At 37.8% G+C, this 21,723-nt stretch overlaps 2 long non-coding RNA genes across 2 annotated transcripts in view; both read left to right on the forward strand.

Annotated features, from left to right (window-relative positions):
• LOC111098532 overlaps positions 1 to 17,541 on the forward strand; it is a 109,777-nt gene extending 92,236 nt beyond the window's left edge. The window contains exon 7 of the long non-coding RNA XR_005368585.1: positions 17,292 to 17,541. This is a non-coding gene — a long non-coding RNA (uncharacterized LOC111098532). The remainder of the gene's footprint in view (positions 1 to 17,291) is intronic.
• LOC119865399 overlaps positions 1 to 21,723 on the forward strand; it is a 259,911-nt gene that overhangs the window by 151,680 nt on the left and 86,508 nt on the right. The gene's annotated exons all lie outside the window — the stretch shown is intronic.

Here is a 21,723-nt window from a genome sequence, read left to right on the forward strand (position 1 = left end):
ATTTTATCTATGAAATGGAACTAAGATCCTGGGATGTCTGCCTGGTTAAGTTCTTGGCATATCATTTGAGAAGCTGTGCTGTCTGGCTCTAGAGGTGGTTCACAATAGGATATCTGCAAGATGTCGAAGTATGAGAATAATTCTGGAAGCCAAGGACTAGATTCATTAGATTAGATTCATCTCATTTTCAGTGAAGGCCAGTTTTATTGGATTCTGTAGCTTTTATCTAAGGCTATACCAACATGTCTTCCAAGAGTGCTGTCCAATCCAGTTAAGCCTCATTCTGGAAAGTTACCAGTAAAATTTAACCAAAAAATCTCACAAATATGTTAACATTATACACACCAAATGAGTAGATAAATTAATAAAGTTTTCACTTTTTCTTTCCTTCCAACAATGCTTTAATCTATTTTTAGAAGAATGAAGAAAATAGATACCATTCTTCAAAGTACAGTCTTTGCTTATTATAGCATTTGTGATTTACAAATTGCAGGCAAGGGGTGCCTGGGTGGCTCAGTTGGTTAAGTGTCTGCCTTCAATTTGGGTCATGGTCTCAGGGTCATGGGGTCAAGCCCCATGTAGGGCCCCTTGCTCAGCAGGAAATCTGCTTCTCCCTCTCCCTCTACCCCTCCCCACCCCTCATGTTCTCCACCTCCTTCTTAGTTTCAAATAGATAAATAAAATCTTAAAAAAAACAATTGCAGGCAATCTAAATGTTCAAGCAGGTTGGTAAATATTTCTTGTATATCCATATAGCATATTATGCATCATGTTAAAACAATGAAAGGTTGTTTGTAAAATGTAACGGCATAAAAGGCTTAGGATATATTATTCAACAGAGCTGTATCAATCTGTAGAACAGCGTATATAACATGATCCATTTTTGTTTAAAATAATTTGTTAAACACACACCGACATACCTAACAACATATAAAAAATAATCATTGAGTTTTGGAGTTGAGAAGGATAAAATTATAATTCTACCTTATACATATTTATATCATTTAAAAATTTTATAGTGAACATATGTGTTTTATAATGAAAAACAATAAAGATTTTAATTTTGGAAAATGAGATTTTTAAATTATTTGTTAATGATGTTACTTTCTACAATAACCTTTTTTCATTATTATAGAGTACTGAGAGTCGATGGTGCCTCAGAAATCATGTTTTCTTCCATTACAACCCTGTCTGTAGATTCATTTCAGCAGTATTACCTTTATCATAATTCCTTGAAGTTTACTAAGTGCCTCTAATAGAACTAGGTATATAAATTGTGTCAGTTAATCCTCAGAACTGGGCTGGATATTATCCCCATTTTACAGATAAACAAAATTGAATTTTAGAGAGGTTAGGTTATTTGCCAAAGTCCTTCAGTCAATTAATCAACATAGTAGGGATTCAAACTCTGATACCAACTATGGAGTCTCCTAATATCCTACAAAACAATTTCCATATGGAAATTAATAAATACAAACCAGAGAGTTTTTTAAAAATTCAAGGCCACAACCTTCCCATATTTCTTTTGTAAACTTGGTAGGGGTGCCAAAGTATCAGAATGAGTAAAGTGCAGATCTACTGAATGAAAACTTTATGATATGACCTAGGCTCCATTGATGATTATAATTCAGATCCCAGGTTAAGAAACACCACTGTGTCACACCATACTACCCCTGAGAGACAGGGCTACATAGTTACATGTACACACAAAGGCACAGAAATACACCTGTATAATACACTATTGTGCTAGGGTTCTTTTAGGTTCCTTTGATTTATTCTCTGGTTTCAGCCTGTACACGTATGTCCTATAGAGAGAAATTTGTAGAGTACAGTCTAGGCATCATTGAATGTGGCCATGAAATATTGCCAGTGGAAGTTTTTTTTTTTTTAATTTTTTTTAAAATTTATTTATGATAGTCATACAGAGAGAGAGGGAGAGAGAGGCAGAGACACAGGCAGAGGGAGAAGCAGGCTCCATGCACCGGGAGCCTGACGTGGGATTCGATCCTGGGTCTCCAGGATCGCACCCTGGGCCAAAGGCAGGCGCCAAACCGCTGTGCCACCCAGGGATCCCGCCAGTGGAAGTTTTATTTGTTTTCCCACCATTCAACTTCTTAATCCATTAAGCGTGAGAAGTTACTTTCCTTGATCAGAATTTGTGTTGAAATTTTGTCAAAAAAATAAAGAAAATGCCCAAAGGATAAACTTTCTATTACTGTCCTGAGCTTTCTAAATTATAGAACATTCAGAGAAAGTGTAATAACCTTGTGAAACTAGCTATTAGACTATGTTTTATTCATCTTTGAGTTCTAAACAGTTACCTGACATAAATTTGATGCTCAATAACTCCTTCGAAATGGACTATTTCTATATGTCATGAAGGGATACTTCAAACAGTCTTTCAAACACTCTCCCCACAACCTCCCCCCCCTCCCCAAATTAAGTGACTTGCACAAGGTCTCTTGCCTTTTTAGTTGGAGAGCTGAAGCTAGAATCAAGGTCTTGTGTCTCCAGAACTTTCATCTTCATTCAAACCATCACAACCCAGAATTGTTAAAGCAATGTTTTATTTAATTGCAAAAATGCTGTAGGATCATGGACATCCCTGATGACAAACCAGATCTTAAGTTTGGAAGTTCATGTGAATAGAAGTTCAAGAATGGAACTATATTTCAGTAGTTTGTGGCTTAGAATTGAGTATTTTTATGTTGACTTCTTTATATTAACTGGATTTCCATGACTCTGTCCCCTTGGATTGCAGGTGTAATTATGTAGCAGTTAACATATTCTCTGGGCCCAGCACATCCCATAATTAGCTGTGTTCTCTCCACAGCATATGACTCAACCCCATGTGGTTCTTCTATATCAAAGGCAGGGTGGCCAGAGTTTTTTAACCACAATACTTGAGCATGTAGTGGCAGATGGCTGCACAACCCAAGTGCACCAGGTCCTTTTGAAGAGCAACCTCACCAAAAACAAGCAAACAAACAAACAAAACCAGACCTTGAGATTTATTTTTGAAAAAAGGAAAGAACTTTCTTGGGGGTGTTTCCAAACACTGCATCATTTTAAAAGAAAAGCATGTCTTTTTTTTTTTTTTTTTTTTAAGAACTAAAATAGAAATAAATGAGTTAGAACTTTGAGGTCAGCCTTGATCAGGAAGGAGGGCACTTCCTGGTCTCTAATCAGAGGTCTACAGAAGTTTATTTAGTTGTACTAGGACATTGGGTATAATGTAGTATGTAGTGGGTAGAACATGGAACTAGGGGTCTGTAGATCCGATTTCTGGTCTTTCCTCTGCTGCTAATTAGGTATCTAAAGCTTTCTGAGCTTTGGTGAGTCTTGCTCCTTCTATCTGAGATCATTTATGAAAACACCTATTATAAATGCAAGCTCTTATATTATGAGACAAGCTGAAAAATAGACTCTCTTCTGCACAAGCACATTAATCTATATCTACTTGTGAAGAACCCTAAAGAAGGAAAAGACTCAGTAGCTGCCCTGGTAAACTTATTATAGGCTTAGTGAAACTCACCATCAGGGAGTTCCTTATTACGTTAGTGATAACATATCAGAATGTTTCATCAGAATTCCATTGGGAAAAACAACTATATTTGTTATGAAAAGCACTTAGAATGAAAGGTTAGACCTAGTGGGCTTTCTAGCAGTGTACTGCTTAAAAGAACAGATTTTCCTGTCACTTTCCAAGGTGGAGGAAAATGGGAAAAGGAAGAGAGGGGATGGGATTAATGTGATGGTAGGAATGCTACATGGTCTCAAATATTGAATTTTTCAAAAATGTGTAAGTACTGGTACATATGTGTGTGTGGAGATGGGAAGAAATTGTTAGAGAAGTTATTTTTTTTAAAGATTTTATTTATTTATTCATGAGACACACACACACACACACACACACACAGAGGCAGAGACACAGGCAGAGGGAGAAGCAGGCTCCACGCAGGGAGCCCAACGTGGGACACGATCCCGGGACTCCAGGATCACGTCCTGGGCTAAAGGCAGGTGCTAAACCGCTGAGCCACCCAGGGATCCCCTGTTAGAGAAGTTATGAAGGGACCCAATTTACACTTATTTTAATTCTAAGTGGTATCAAATTTGGGTACAGGAATGAGGAGGTAGACAGAGAAAAGAGAACATCAACTTTGGGGTCTGGCAGAAATATAATGAGAACTCTTGATTTCCAATATATGGAATTGTACTTCAGATCGAAGTCAAGATCTCAAAAAAGTAAAAAAACAAAAACAAAATCTCAAAAATATTTATAACATAAACACAGCAGCTGATACCTACGATTTGTGCACTTTCCACATTCTAGGTACTGTACCAAATGTTTTACGTGCATTTTATATATACATACCTACAAGCAAAGAGTATTCCTTTAAATCTTTACACTGGGTCTATGAAGTGGGTATTATCTTAATTCCACACTTAGAGAAATGAAGACTCAAAGAGGGTACATAAATTGCCCAAGGACATATAGGTATAAACTTAATGTGGATTCCAAATATATTGGAACATTAATTTATTAAATTATTCATTAATGTAAAAATGTATCAAGTATTATATCTACTGGACATCACAGGATGTACAAAGATGCTTCTCAAGTAAATCTTGCCTTGGCATATTTATTTTGTCATCTAACAGGAGCTATAGGATGAGGACAGAGCTATCTTACCAACACAGTATAAGGCATGAGGCATGACAGGTTTAAATGTTGTCAACTTCAGAGGAATCAAAAGATCTAATTCTCCCCACACCCGAGTATAGCATGAGTCCTTTTCTCTTGTGATGTTGGAGATTAGCTAACATATTCTGGATGTAACCCAAAGTCAGATGTTCTCTCATCCAGTGCCATCAATCATGACAAGGAACCCACCTCTTTATCAGTTTCAATACTTTTGGCAGCCTCTACTGAAAATCCTAGAGATCATGAGCAGTGGTCGCCTCAGGAAGCACACTGCATTTTATCCTGCATACTCCCCAACTGACATTTTTTTTCTTTAAGCTCCCCTCAGATTCATCCTTTTCCTCTAGTCTACCACATTCTTCCTCCTTATCTTTCCTTCCTTTGGCTACCACCCCTGCACATTCCCTTCCTAAACCTGCCCTGAAGAAATTTTAAGGAAATATTTTCTCAGCAAAGCAGATCTCTTTAAGGGAGCTATTTTTTTAAAAAATTTGTTGCAAGTAAAATAAATTCTTCCTCACGTAGAAATTTCTTCCATGGCTATATAGACCTGCTAGATAGAGCCTTCCATTTCCCAATGACCCACTGTCTTCTGAGGCTTCCCCAAGATCTCTGCTCTTTAACCCTCTTCCTTGACCTCAACTCTCTTGATATTTGACTACTCATTAAGTCACTATTTTCCCTACAGATTAGATAGGGGTTTATGAATGACATGGGAAACTCCAATCAGCCAAATGTTTCTTGTGCTACTTTCATAAAAGATTTGGAGGGAGAAACTTTAATGGCAATTAGAGGTGGTCTAGAGGTTGTCATTTATTTGATTTTCCTATTTCATCAATATTAAAGTTGATTTTCCAAATGAAAAGGGGACACTTTCTTAATATATTGGTGTGGTTTTATAAAAACAATTTTATATGCTGGAGCCAGTACTGATCCCGAGGTTGCAGAGACTGTATAAATCTCAGCTCTACCAGTTCACAGTTTTCTGACCTGGGCAAAATTATACGTAACCCTTCTGAATTGTAGTTTTCTCATCTGTAAATTGGCATGATAAAACTGTACATACTTCATAATGTTATTATGTATCTAGACTACAGTAGGTGTTTAATAAATGGAGGCAAATGATTACACTAGGAATCTCAAGCATGTCCATTAAGGAAAACAACTCTTGCAAAAACATAAAAATTCTCAAATTCCCACATTCTCTTTGACCTTCTTCTAATATTGTAAAGTGGTACATGGGGTGGCTATCCTTTGGTATAATCCAGTTACAATTCCGTAGATATATAATAGGAGTGTTTACAATTGAATTACAAACTCTGCCAACTTAGAGAAGCCTAGGGTTGGCATTCAGAGTTGGAAAAAAATCCCACCCCTGGTCTCAGTTTCACATCTCTGCAATTCATTTCCTGAGAAGCTTTCCAAATATGTGATTTTCCATAGCTTCAGGCTTTGTTATTAGTTAAGGGCCCTGTTGGGCTTATCACCAGCTCTAGCAGCTGCTGGCACAGGTGACTGTACATGGTTAGGCATGTGGTTCAGAATGTAAGTGGGGGCTTTCCAGTTCCAGGGGAGAAGACTATAAGATGCTTTGTATAAGAGCTCTGTAAGGAAGTAAGTAGGTGTCCACAAAGAAAGTGTACTGAAAAGCTAAAGAGTAATGATTGAATTTAATAAAAACTTCCATGTAAAGTGAGTTCCACATTCCCTTTGTGTTTTACATGGGAAATTACAAGCTAAAAGCCTTTGAAACAACTTTTCTAGCTTGTATTGACTTGAGAAACCTGGTATCATATGAAAAGTGTACAAAAAAAGTGATCAAGGAATAATAAGTAACTGTCATTATTTATTGAACAATTATTATGTTCCTCCTAAATCATATAAAGTAGATACTCTTAATTTTCATTTTATAGATGAATGTTATGAGGTTTAGTGGTAGTACATGATTAATCAGCAACTAAGAAGTTATTTCCAAGAATCCATCATTTCAACGATTTCCTCCCATTGAAAAATATACACTAAGAGCTATTCATTGATACCACTTACCTTTATTTATCCTAATCACTTCAGAAGACATTTTACCAGTGACTTACATTTAGGACTGTTTAACTATAGAAGAATCTAATTTGTTAGGCATGAAGACTACTTAACTGTTTGTTTATAACCAACTAACTGGTTAAGACAGCTTCTAAAATCCCTTTCTAGGAAAAAAAAATGTTTTTTAATTCTATAAAACCCAATACCTCTTAATAGCACAAGGCCAATACTAATGAAATATATTCAGTCCCAGAATACAGGGAAGTCTTAAATAGATTCAAGAAAAAGATAACACCATCCAAACAAAATGCAATCTGATCTTTTCTAAAATTTAGCTTCCTTTAGGGTGTGAAATCTTGTCTTTGTGTACTTTAAAGCACCCATCAGTTTCAGCGGACAGTGTGCCTTTAATGAAGTTTTATCAGATGAATAGCATTTAACCATCTCAACATCTCAGAACGTCTTGTTTCCAATGTCTCCTTATGATTGAAGCATTTTGTCCCAGTCCAAATAAAGAAACAGATAGGAGGCAGAACATGCATCAGCTCCCCTCCAAACATACAACAGTTAATTAGGAAAGTGAGATTATGGTTGAGATGTTACTGTATTAAAAGATGGGAGCTCACGTTATTGACCGATGACCACATAGCAAGATTTTCTCCAGATTAACTCCTTTCGTGTGATGGTTATTTCCATTTTATCTGCAAAGAAATGGTTATTTCCATTTTATCTGAGTGACATGTAGCAGAGCACCTAAGAATATGTGGCAGGTTGAGTAGATAGGCAAGCTTTAAATCTTGCTACTTAACCCACTAAATTGACCCTGAGCTTCATTCCTTCCACTACAACATACTCTTTCCTAGTACTGAAAGGCAGTCCTGAAGTTCAGGGTAACCTCATCGCACAGAGATTGCTCATGGATGAAGAACGATCCCTTTGAGGTATCTGGACCAGCAGCGTTAGCCGCCTACAGGAGCTTTTTAGAATTCAGCATCTTGGAACTCCCTCCACTCCCTACTGCATCAGAATCTACTCTAAACATGCTCTGGCTGTGATTTGTATGGAGATTAGTGTTTTAGAAGCACCGTCCTAGAAGTTACGCCCCCACCCCCACCCCCCAGCATCTCACAGGTGTTTTTTTTTAGAAGATAAAACAGGAGTGCGCTTTTTCAAATAGGTCTTTCTGTTCTTGGTAGTGAAAAATAGTTTGACTGTTATGATTTCTGTCAGGCTTATGGCAGAAGATCAAAAATGTGTGCTTTGGAATCATCCACTAATTTATGCTGCCAGATTGCTTTTATGTTATCAGTGCTGAGGAAATTAAGCCTCGACAGGACAGTTTCTCACTGGAGGCACTGACATTCACAATCTTTCCTGTAGAAGGGGAAGCAGATGGGCCTGGACATAGATATTATGCATTCTGATAGCGAAGAGGCAATCTTTCATGAGCTGCCCTGGAGCAAAGTGGGAAGAGTTCTGTGTTAATTTTTTAATGTCTTTTTAATTAAAAGTGTCAAGCAGTAGTCCCTGAGTTTCACTGAGAGAACTGGATTCTTCTCTGTTATCATCTTTGAAATGAAAGCCAATTCAAGGAGCCATGTATTTTTCTTAGTCTTTGTTTCTGGTTTCCTTGTTTCTGGTTATCCAATTTTTGGTACAGTTCAAGGTGAAACTCAGTTATCATTATTTGCTGACTTTCAAGTTTGCATTTGAAGTCATCTTGAAACAAAAAACAGATGCCCCCTGGTATTAGTCAACCATGGCCACAGTATTGCTGCATAATAACACAAACTGTCCCTGGCTTTCAACAATAAACATTTATTTCTCACACTGCGCCTGCAGAGGGGATAGATTTGCCTCACCTAGAAGGAGCCTGGTTAGCATGGCTGCCTGCTGTGGCTCTCATCCACAAGTCTTTCATCTTCCTCCTGGGACCTGCAGGTGGAGCATGCTTTTCTCATGGAGACAGCAGAGGTCAAGAAAGCAAGCACAACCAAACAAGGCCTCTTATTGCCTAGTCTAAGCCTGATGTGACTATCACCACTGCTTTGTTATGTTGACCAAAGCAACCCACGGAGACGAAACCTTAAGTCAGAGGGAAGGAAATGTATTCTACTTCCTTTAAGGGTAGAACTACTAATTACATGTAGATAGAGGGAGAAGTGAAGAACTGGGGCCATCGCTACATCGCTACAATCTACCACACTAGTGATTTCCTAGGATTCCTATTATTCAAAGATTCCTAGCCTTGTATTTCTGATGACAGTAGGCATTGTGATATATGCAACATGGTGGATAATGCATGGTTTCCTTCACATGTGCTGGAAACGGGTCTACTTAACATATCAAGCTCGATTATTCAGTCTTTTTTCATGCTCAGAGTTAATGTGACATTATAGAAAACCATGTCATGCTAATTACAAAATCATTTTAGCTGCCCAATATTATGGATTTTTTTTCTTGCCTGATAATATAGCCTTTCAGAGATGGTCAGATCACACTGGGGAGAATTAATTGCTCAGTGTAAATAGAGGTGAATAATTCAAACACCAGTCATGAATCTGTTGAGAAATAAGTTCAGGATAGGGAATCTAAGAAATATTCCATGTATTAATAGTATTAAAATATGACTTTCCAACAACTATTTCAGATTTTAAGACAAACTTTCTTAATTTTCTGCTTGAAGTGCCACATGAAGGAAATGTTTTCCATAGTTTTGGAAAATGACAGGAAGACCACCTTAAAGGTAAAGCAGACTGATTGTCTTAGGCACTCTGATTTGAAGAGGTGATTTGAAGATCCCTTACCCCTTACCCCAATATCTCCATCCCTGTTCCCAGTGTCTAAAACATCACCCTTAGAGAATTAGTCTTTGGGCTAAGATTTTATTGATTTTTAAGACATTTACCATATATCTATGTATTCTGTCCCCCCCAACTCATGCACAGGAGACAACAAAATTGGTTATCAAAACATCAACCTCCAAAGAACACAACCTTTTACATCATCTTTCACTTTCGCTACCTTTGTTTTGTCCTCTTTACCCCAGATTGGCCTGTGGTCTTGCATTACATAACCAAAGGCCTCATTAAAAATTATAGCTAAACAAAGGAATAATTTTTCCTTAGGATGCATTGTATTCTTTTCCTAGAATCATACTTTATGGGATTGCTGTGAGGACTAAGTGAATTAACACATGCAAACCACTGAGGGGAGTGCCAGACACAAAGAATATCATTACTAATGATATTTTGCTATAGCATCTGCATCAGTTTATTGCATCATTTTTTTAGGTTATTTGTCTTTTCTTGTCAAATATGAGTTTTTTGAGGGTGGTTCAGTGGTTGAACGTCTGCCTTTGGCTCAAAGCGTGATCTAAGGTTCTTGGGACCGAGTCCCATGTCAGACTTCCTGTGGGGAGCTTGCTTATCCCTCTGCCTGTGTCTCTGCCTCTCTCTGTGTGTCTCTCATGAATAAATAAATAAAATCTTTAAAAATAAATAAATAGATAAATATGAATTTTCTGATATACCTAGAAAAATCCATGGCTAATAGTATGTGCCACATATTTATTAATGGAATGAATTTCTTGAATATTCATTATGTGTAAGAACCAAACAAAGCAAATATACAAAAACAAAAAAAGAAAGAAGAAAGAAAGAAGAAAGAAAGAAAAAGAAAGAAAGAAAGAAAGAAAGAAAGAAAGAAAGAAAGAAAGAAAGAAAGAAAGAAAGAAAGAAAGAAAGAAAGAAAAAGAAAGAAAGAAAGAAAAATGTCTATTTAGGTCCTCTGTCCATTTATAAATCACATAATTTGCTTTTTTTTTTTTGCTGTTGGGGTTATATAATTTTTTTAAAAATGTTTTTTTGACACTAACCCTTTATTAGATGTATCATTTGCCAATATCATCTCTCATCCTGGAAACTGACTTTTTCTTTTTGTTAATGGTTTTTGTTAATAAAGCCCTTTTTATTATTATTTTTTAAAGAACCATACAAAGCAATGGTTATGCAAAAATAACATAGCTAATACCTACCCTGGAGGAGGGCATAGTCTATGAAAAAAAAAAAAGACACTTTTTTTTTTAAAGACACTTTTCTATGGATCATGGAGTATATATAAAAATGAAGGAATATAAAAAGTAGTGCAAGAGACTAGATGCAAGAAGGACACTCCATGACCTCATGGCTTTGTCCTGGATGGCAGGAATGTAATCTCGGAAACTAAGAAAATGAGTTAGAGCAGTGCTTGTCAAGTTTAACATTAATGTGAATCACTTAGACAAGTTGTCAACGCACAGATTTCTGGACTCTGTGCCCAGAGTTTCTTTCTTTCTTTTTTTTAATATCTTGTTTATTTATTCATGAGAGATACAGAGAGAGAGAGAGAGAGAAAGAGAGACAGAGACATAGGCAGAGGGAGAACAGAGCTTCTAATTTAATTGGTCCAGGATGGGCCTCAGAATTTACATTTCTAGTAAGTTCTCAGATAATGCTGATGATGCTGGTCTAGGGAACACACTTTGAGAACTGTAAAGGAATGGGGAGGTAACACTATAAATAGAGTCAGTTCTTGAAACTCTTGTCATCATGCAGGGAACTGAGAAGTGCAAACACTGAAAGAGCTGGATAAGGCCCCTCTCATATAAGGTGATTTACATTTATTTTCATATATTCTTCTAGCAATGTTATGAAGTAGGTTTATTAAGCAGTGTAGTGTCTAAGTGTGCTGCCAATAACAAATCAGCAATGAGATCTCAGGGTTAAACACACACACACACACACACACACGAGTTTTATTTATGTAGTACAGGTAGATGGAACTGCTCTATGTCGTCACTCAGGGAGTGTAATGGATGTTGTGGGCCACCACCCATAGGGCTTAGATACTCAATCCTTTCATCTGTTGGGACTTGTGAACAGCTGAAGAGAGATGCCATGCCTAAAGGCACATTCACACCCAGGCACCAGTTAGGCAATGTAGGCAATACAGATCTGGTCCACTTGCCATGCCAAGTCACAACTTGGAAGAGCCATTTCAACTCTAGAACTTGATTGAATTGGACTAATATAATCCTGCACGCTAGGGATTTCTGTCTTAGGCCAGATTCCCCCAGGAAACAGATGGAAATTTTTTTGTTGAGGACTTTTACTGGGGGAGTGCTTTAGGTATCTGTATCTGGAGGGAGTGAAGAAAGAAGCGCTGGGCAGAGGGTATGATTGGATTTAGATTCTGGAGCTGACATGGATGCTACACCTAGCAGGGATGCTTAGCTCAGAAGTGGTGACATGACTCCAGTGGTGGAGGCTCATTGCTGTCATTCAAGAATAGCAGTACTGGTGGGTGAGAATAATGGACTCTGCTTTGGCTGGCTGAGTCTTTGGAGAGTCACCTTGGCATTCTTCATGGGTTCCACTGTTCTCTTTACCCAACATAAATTAATTAGAGCATCAGTATCATCTGGGGGAAGTTTTATGAAATACATAATCTAGGCTCTGTCCAATAAATCAATCTATTGTCTTAGACTCACCAGGCTTGAGTATTGCATTTTATTCTAGGTGACAGATTATTCAGATGACCACTGAGAAATGTGGAAAGAAGCTGACTGGGATAATGAAATAGTCTGTAAAACACTTGAAATGAATATATAGCACCTAGAAAAGAGACACAAGTGGAGGGATCCTGATCATCCATCTCAGATGTTGAGACTGTCCTGTGGGGGAGGGTATCCCTCTGGCTCACAGTCCTTAGCTAGATGTTAATCTCTAGTAGATTAGAAATAGTGTCTGCCACAATTGCATTATTACCTCCCTGGCCTAGCATAGTACCTGCCATAAAGTAGCTACTCAAGAAATATTTTTAAATAAATGACACTGAATAAATATTATGTGGGTTCAGATTGTAACTCAACAGAATGAAGATCTGCATACTTTGGACTCTCTTTAAAATAATGGAATAGGCTGAGTGAAGTAAGTCAATCGGAGAAGGACAGTGTATGTTCTCATTCATTTGGGGAATATAAATAATAGTGAAAGGGAATATAGGGAAGGGAGAAGAAATGTGTGGGAAATATCAGAAAGGGAGACAGAACATAAAGACTCCTAACTCTGGGAAATGAACTAGGGGTGGTGGAAGGGGAGGAGGGCGGGGGGTGGGGGAGAGTGGGTGATGGGCACTGAGGGGGAAACTTGACGGGATGAGCACTGGGTGTTATTCTGTATGTTGGTAAATTGAACACCAATAAAAAATTATTTTATTAAAAAATAATAATGGAATAGGCTGCCTTAAAGCCAAGTCAAGACCTTATATTGAGAGGTTCCAGATGTAGGTGGGATAACCCTGTCAGCAAGAGAGATTGAAAGATTGATCAAATTTCTGATCTGATTAGGAGGTAAGATATTTAAGGTTTCTTTCCATTTTAAGATACTTAATATTTTAAGCATAGAAAAGTGACTATTTTGTGGAAAAAGAACTGCCAAAAGGCATGATTGCTACTGTACACAGGAAGTTTTGAATTTTCTGAATTCCCACAGAGATTCCAGAAACAAGTTGAAGGAAGTCACATTTACTCTACCACTTTCAACTTAAAACATCAATTATTAATAGGCCAATTCTCTTCCTGCACTCAGAGATGGCTTTTTGATAGACCGTGGGATCCCCAGAACTTTTGGGCATGTAGTGATAGAGAGTCTAAATCCAAGGATGCTTCCTGTCCTCATGTACCCAGTACCTGAGGCTAGTAGTGAGGAGTGAAATCCTTATACTGTGATTCAGGACAATAGAATAAGAGCAGAAATTATAGGACAAGCTCTATAGGATAGGAGAGAGTATGGTTTCTAAATTTAGGTACCGTGGTTATCTTCGAGGATTTGAAGAAAGCTTTCATCAAATCTATGAAGAAAAAATGCATACTTGTATGAAATTGTATAAACATGGGCCTCTTGAAACCCACTAATGAATTAAGAACCTATGGGATAAAGATAGAGCTTTTTAGAGGCCCTTGTGCCTTCTAGGTATTACCTTTTGAGCACAGAAAGCTACTTTCTCCTTCATGCCTTCTAAGGAAACAGCTTATAGATATACAATTCATTGCATTTATGAAGTTCAAGGAGAGAAGAGTGACTTGATTCAGAGTCAAACAAGATCAGTATGGAACTGATGTCCCATTTATGAGCTGGATATATTAAAGCAGGTCAGGCTTTAGCTTACGATTACAATCATAAATGGTATTGATTGGCAGTTGGTCTTTTTTAATTTAAATTTTATTTTTTTATTTATTAATTGGAGTTCAATTTGCCAACATATAGAGCAGTTGGTCTTAGGAAGACTTGTATGCTTGAATTATTCAAAGTCCTTCTAGGTATGATACTTTAGATACTACATATCTACATATGATACACCTATGATACCTAGGTATAGGTGGTTGAATGTCATGCCTACTTGACCCGATTAATGGGCATTGATGAACCTACCCACTGGAAGATGTGTCAAGCCAAAATGGTTGTATGTTTATAATTACTACCATATGATGAGCCCTTCAGAGATTTCTAGATGCATGCACCAGTTCATAGAGAGAAGGCAAAATGTGACCTGAGAAGCTATGTGTTAAAGTGAAAAGGGCAGGCATGGCTTTAGGAACAGAAAGATCTGAATTCACCTTTACCACTGGTTAACCATATGATCTTAGGTCAGTTACTTAGTTGTATGGCATGTCAGGCACTTCACCATAGATCAAGGCTGAGGGTACCTGTCTTGCTTCTATTGTGATAGTGCATGTAAACATTTAGCTTAGGTTTGGATAAAAACCTGCCCCGTCTTGATTTTTGTCCTCCTTTCATATGGGACACATTCTGGACAAATATTATCCAATAGAAGATTGGTTTCTTTGATTAAAAGAGCATTGAGGAGATCGGTATTTAGTAGCCTCTGCAAGGGGAACACCCTACAGCAAAAACTGAGAGTGACATGCCAGGAAGAGAAAGCAGCCAGATAAAAGGAACTGGGGTCAGATGGAGGGGATAGGGACACAAAGTTCACCGTGTTCTCTAGGGCCAGTCCTGTATTCTCTCCCTATCTCTTCAAGATCTACTTAATTCCAACCTTTGACTTTCCCCGTTGGACACTTCACATCCACCCAGAAAGAAAGACTGATTCTCACCACTCCTCCCCACCTCCTGCCCATTTTTCACTTGATCCATAGTAATCCTTGCCTGAAAAAGAGTGAAAGTGCAGAGTTGGTTACAATGGAGGAGAGGTGTATAACTGTCTCTTTGGAGGAGTTTTAGAGAATTGGAATATACTTGTGGGAAGGAACTTTACATTTTTCTAGGCTAGGATTGACAATCTAGATTGGAGAATTCTTTGAGACTGTTCTATGCATTCTATATTGAGCATATTTAGTTGCATCACTGTTCTGTACCCACTAGATGCCAGCAGTCCCCCCTGCTCTGAGTTCTAACAACCAAAAATGCCTGCAGACATTGTCAGATGCTCCCCGGGGGAGCAATATTGTCCCTGTTGTGAACCCTGTTATAGTTCAACCTTTTATCCAATAAGTGGCCATTCCTCTCATGGCTTTTTACTTTTAAATCAGCCCCTGACTCAATATCCAGACATTTCCATCTTTATATTGCATAGATGTTTAACTAGAAACAGGATGAGGAAACCCACATTTAGACTGTAGCCAATTGGAATTTTAGTGAAGACTTTGAGCTAGAAGACATAATAGAATCCAGTTGTTTTTTTTCCCATGTTGGATTTTGGAGTTAAAACCTGAGTCATTAAAGGAAGTTTTGATCTTCTATTTGCTTAAATATACGGGAAACTAGACAATGAATCTTTGATTCTCCTGCCCCTTTTAATTTGACAAGCTAACTTTGGCCTCTGAGAGTGAAGACAATCTCTGGACAGGGATTAATAACCTCTGAAAGGTGCCTGAATGCCACTCAATGGAGACTGAGTAACATTGTTTTCTGAATTATGCCTGCAGGAGCATTTCAGACAGGGATGAAATAAGAAAATGCATGTGGAGCATCCTGCACTATGTCTCTCATGATACTTGCTAAGGAATATTGTTATCATTATCATTATTTTTTATCACCATCACTGTGGTGCAGTCAGGGCACATCCAAGGACCCAGAGGGGGCGGTCCTGCAGGACCAGTCAAGAAGGTCCTTGGCTTCACTCAGGTTGGAAATCGAATGCAAGCCAACAGGAAGTGAGAGCAGAGTTTACTGAAGGTACAGAGAGAGAGAGAGAGCAGATACAGATGGAGGGTCTCAGAGACTCAGAAAGGCAAGGGGCATGAGTCTCAACTTTGGGATTTTTATTGATGATTGTGGTCTGGTGCATATGTCCTCTTAGGCTTCTAGGAACTGCTCTGAACAGGTACAGGGTCCAGGTGTCTGTCATAAGTCATTCATTCCCTGGAGCCAGGAGGTCTTGACGTTGACATCTAGTGAGCACCAGTGTCCTGGAATATGACATGCTGGCTTTGCCCATCCATTCCTGAGATAAGGTGTAATCTAATGTGCTGGAAGACTCCAGAGCAATCACTAACTTCCTGTCCCTTACAATGAGGATATACATTAAGGCTATACAGAGGTACAGGTCCTAGTGAGAACAGAAGCAGGAAAGGGAGCAGAGGAAAAAAATCAGCTTTTTCTCTCCTTGGGTCCTTCGGTCTCCTAACTGTCTCAGTTGCCCTGGTTGAGCTGCTAACCCACTTACAGTTAAACTATAAGTCTTTGTTTGCTGGTTTGTTTTAGTTTTTTCTCTTTGAATGATAAATTCATACCTTACATCAGGTTATAATGGTGAATTTATTTTGAGTAACTCAATTAGAAATGCAAATCTGTAAGCTTTGTGTGGTTCCATCTAGTTCACAAAAAGTACAGGACTACATGAAATAAGCACTTGGAAATGAGATGGTCTGGACCATAAGGTGTTTCTCATGTCTTGTCAATGGCCTCCAAGGACAAGTAGCAGATTTTAGTGAGGGCAAGGAGATAGAAAATAGAAAGTCATCGTTGCTAATTTGCTGAAAGAATCCCAGGTGTCTGTGTACTGCAAGGCAAAAAGTAGTTTCTTTTAAAGCAGCCCTGAGGGACGTTCATAGGCTATGATAGCCAGATTTCATCCAAATCCATGTTTTGCTTCTTAAAAAGGATTCTTTCTTTTTTAAATCCCTGGATTACTCTGTTAGATGCCTAGGCCTTATTCTGGAGAATTAGGGTATTGGATTAGAGGTGAGGAAATCTGGATGCTAAAGTCTTTTTCTCTGGAGTTAAATTAAGGAAAGAAGTGAGTTGTGGATAGGGAGAAGGGAAGGGAGAAGAAAATGCACAAAACTGGTTACATATACTTCTCCAGGACACAAGTAGGATTTGCCCAATGCAGTAACTGTTGGCAGATTAGCAGTTTTGCTAGGGCAGTGCTGGTGATAAGAAAAATAATCATCATCGTAATTATAGCCAACGTTCCTTAACAGGTACTGGGCTAGACACAGTGCCAGGGGTTTGACATGTGTTCTATCATTCCACCTTCACAGAAATCCTATGAGGACCATCACTAACCTTCCTTTTGCCGATGAGGAAACAGCAAGATAAGAGCTTGAAGGAATGTGTTCAAGTAGTGGAACCGAGTTTCATATCCAAGAGCAAAGCCAATGCTCTTAACCATTTCTCTCTATTGCGTATCTCAAGATGTGTAGCATTGTTCAGCCTGAACTAGAACCAGGATGGCAGTCAAGAGGCCAGAATGGCCGGGATCAATCCCAACAAATATACATCATGGAACCACTTGCTGGAGGCTTGTAGCAAGTTATTTCTAAAGGAACCAGAGCAAATGGTGTTTTTGTGCTGCTCTATGAAATCACGCAGGAAACCGTATTCTCAAGAGTAACAGAATGCATATGCTCTTGTCCATAGAAACATGTGTAGTAGCCTGATATTCTAAGATTTAGCCAGTTTGGTTTATATAGGATACTATTTAGCGTCATTGAAATGTTCCATGGCTCACTTTACTCCATAACTAAACATATCTATTTTCCCTCACATCTTCTATCTAGAGCTGTGAGAATGGTTCATGGGATCATGTTTGTAAGAAATTCTTTGACTTGCTTTGGGAAAATTATACAAATACATAATGTAATAATCTGATTTATACTACCTAGAGAGAGTTAACTGAAGAGGAAAATTAAATGATTATGGGCCTAAGTAGATGATTTATGAGTAAGGGCTACAAAGTATAAAAGTCTAACAACAACAGAAGTCCCTTTGAAGGTTGAGATGGGAGAAAAATGATGTAGGTTGGTACAAAGGCTTCTAGGTAAGATTAACCGGCTGAAATTGAAAAGAAAACAATTTTGTTCCTTATGACAAGTATCAAGACATTCAGATTAATGATATACTGAGTACTTTTGTAGAGAACCTTATACCCTCCAATCCTAGGGGGCCTGAAAACAAAATATGGCAACACACAATATATTTGGAGGTAAGAAGGTCCAGTGGTGGAATATAATGATTGATGCTTCAGGGATCTTTAGAGACAAGAACATTGATGGCTAAGGTTATTGGCAAATACAGTTTCTTTGACTCAACTGCTAAGACTTAGAATATACTAAAACATATATTAATAATGCTTCTTTCTGACCTTCTATGATTTATAGACTCACATGTTAGCAATATATAATTTTAGACAGAGGAGATAAAATATTTCCATAATACAAATTCTCCTGAGTGTGGGACACTTCTGTGCAATTGTTTAGAGGAAGTATAAACTGTGTAACTCTCTTCAGGGAAATAGTAAAGTAATACTTGACAGAAACTCTTGGGTTGTGCTACATGTTATAGCAAGTAGACAGAGTGCCCAGTGTCTTGAATAGCATTTCTGCCCTATATGTGATTTGATGCTAAAACTTACAGGGTGTTATGACTTTAGAAAAAAAGGTGAGTATTGAATATGGAAGCAATAGGTTGTCATTGTGACAAGGTGAAAGGGATGGTCATAAAACAAATGAAAACAAATATCAGCTCTTTGGGGTCATTTTGAGATGAATTCATTTCATTTCAGCAACTATCTATTGAGACGTGACTATGCACAGTGCTGTTCTAGGAACTGAAAGGGAACAGGATGAGTATCACCTGGGTGCTCACAGTATAGTGAAAAAGACACAAATCAACACTGAAAATGATCCTTGAATAAAAGAGCCTAAAACAGTGGTATAAAGGGGAGCTATAAATCGAGGAGGAGGGAATAAGAAGAAATTCATATGAAATGAGATAATTTCAGATTAGTCTTTAAATCCCTCAGGTGATGAGGGATAGCATGCAAAAAGGGATTTACGATAAAAAATTTTTCCCAAATTAATTTGCAAGATCAGTAGAGCTGCCTTGTTCTAGCAACTACCATCAAAGAAATATTCTTTTCTAACTTATTTTTTTTGTTGTGTTTCAGCCTAGGTATAGGACGCAAATGCACAAGTTTATATAGATATATGTAATGTTTTTCATACCATACTAGTGAGTGGTTTTAAGAACATTACTGTATAAATCATGCACACATATATGTAGATTTGGAGCTCAAAAAGACCTAAGTTTGAGTTTCACATATGCTACTTACTAGCTGTGTAACTTTGGACGCTTAGTGTTTCTAAATCTCTTTTCTTATCTGTGAAATGGAGACAGTCCTGAAGTATGTGTTTGTGAAATATTTAGGCACGGTGCTAGATGGAGCATTGCGTAAAAGGAATAACTGGGTAAGATTTGGTGTGTAGGATTAGGGTGTCAGTCGTGGTATGCTGGTAAGGATTTAACAGTTGGCTCTTTGGGGGGAAAAAGCCCTGATGTGTAATGTTTGCCAATTCCCATGGTGTAACTACTTCTGCAATGGTCCATTTAAAACTAAACAACATGATGTCACTGAATGTAGAATTGGACATTGATGTGCATAAGTGGCTTTTATTGACTGGTGCCAACCAGGGTCAACAAATGACTGGATGTCAGTGTTTCAATGCAATGGAATTTAAAACTAAGTAAGTCTGATGGGAAAAGAAATTGTTGACAGTTGAGATTGTCTTGTCTGGATCATTGTGCCAGAATATACCCTGAAAGAATTGTCAGTTCTGAGAAGAGGTCAATTCAGTAATAGGAAATAATTTAGGTTAGGTACCATGGAAAGGAAGAACCTCCTCCTCTCTGGGACTGGTGAGCAGGTCCACATAGACTCTAAACTGGGATGTGGCAGGGAACATTCCAGATGGTGTGAGTAAGCTAATCTTTGCAGCATGGAGGCAGGCAGACTCCAGGCAGGGAACTGGGCCAGTTAATCTTAGGTTTCTGAGACTGGTTTGTGCCCATGAACTTTTAAGAGTAGAGATTTCCTAAGATCAGTTTTAAATTATGCAGTTGTATTTCTGCTTTCTGCTCTGCTAAATTGTAGGGTAAAGTTATAGTTGGGTGACAGCTGTGAAACAAGGAGCTAGGGACACTAGGTGGGATCTCCTTTCTATTGTGGGAGGAGCTCTCTAGCTCCTGGAAACTTCCAAATCAAATGTAATACTCATTTACTGAATCCATCTTATCCCATGTTCAAGATATAAGGGCCTCCCAATCTTGAATATCAGATTCCCTTAAGCTAGCTCCATGGCTTCCATTTGAGTCTCAAAAGGACCCATAGCCCCAAAAGAGTAAGAAAGACTTATGCATATATTACATATCTTGTGATATTTTTACTACAATAATTTTTAAAATGACTATAATATTGAGAGGCATCTGGGTGGCTCAGTTGGTTAAGTGTCTACCTTTGGCTCAGGTCATGATCCTAGAGTCTTGGGATCAGGCCCCATGTCAGGCTCCCTGCTCAGCGTGGAGCCTGTTTCTTCTCCCTCTCTTCCCTACTTCTGCTATTTCCTGCTATCTCTCTGTGTCTCTCAAATAAATAAATAAACATTTAAAGATGTGTATTTTACATTTCTAATCTGAACCATCTCAAATTCTCTTTGGCAAGAAAGTTATAAATGATACATGACAGTGAGAAAATAGTGCTGAATAATGATGTTTCATGGACTTAAATTTATATTCTAGTTCCTCAAAAATTAAACATAGAAATACTAGGTGGCCAAGAAGTTCCTCTCCTAGGTATACACCCAAGAGAGTTGAAAAGAAATGCACAAACAAAAACCTGCACAAAAATGTTCATAGCAGTGTTTTTCATATTAGCTCAAAAGTAGAGATAACATAAATGTCCACTGGAGGCTGAGTGGGTAAACAAAATATGATACATCATACAATAGAATATTACTGAGCCATAAAAAGGAATGAAGTCCTGATACATGGTGCACTATGGGTGAATCTGGAAAACATAATGCTAAGTAAAGGAAGTTAGATACAAAAGGCCACTTTGTGTTTGCTTCCATTTATATAAAATGGCCAGAATTGGCAAATCCATAGATTACTGGTTGCCGGGACCTGGGGGAAGGGAGAATATTGGCTTGTCAATAGTTATAGAATTTATTTTGGAGGTAATGGAATGTTTTGGAATTAGAAATGATAGTTGCACAATAGAGTGAATATACTAAAAACTACACAAGTGTACACTTCAAAATGGTAAATTTTGTTTGTTATATGAATCATATCTCAATAAAAATACATATGCTCACTGAAAAAAACTGAAGTAAGCACCCACATGTATGGTGGTATTCCAAAGAAGCACAGGAACCAACTGAAAAGCTCCTGGTGGCCAAAGGTAGAACAATTTGAGAAAAAGAGATAATTTATTTGAATTATCACCCAAAGTATAAAATATCTGTAAGTCCATGATGATATAAATAAATGAATTAATAAATGAGGACAATAAACACCTTTACACTTTAAAGCATTTTAGATGTACAGCATTCTAAAAATATAGCTGAATATAAAATATTTTTAAAGCTTTTTTGCTATTTTTCTAATTATAGAAGTCATATACTTCTTGGTTTCTTG

Source organism: Canis lupus, chromosome 13, assembly GCF_011100685.1.
Source record: "Canis lupus familiaris isolate Mischka breed German Shepherd chromosome 13, alternate assembly UU_Cfam_GSD_1.0, whole genome shotgun sequence".
In the NCBI taxonomy this organism is placed as follows: domain Eukaryota; kingdom Metazoa; phylum Chordata; class Mammalia; order Carnivora; family Canidae; genus Canis; species Canis lupus.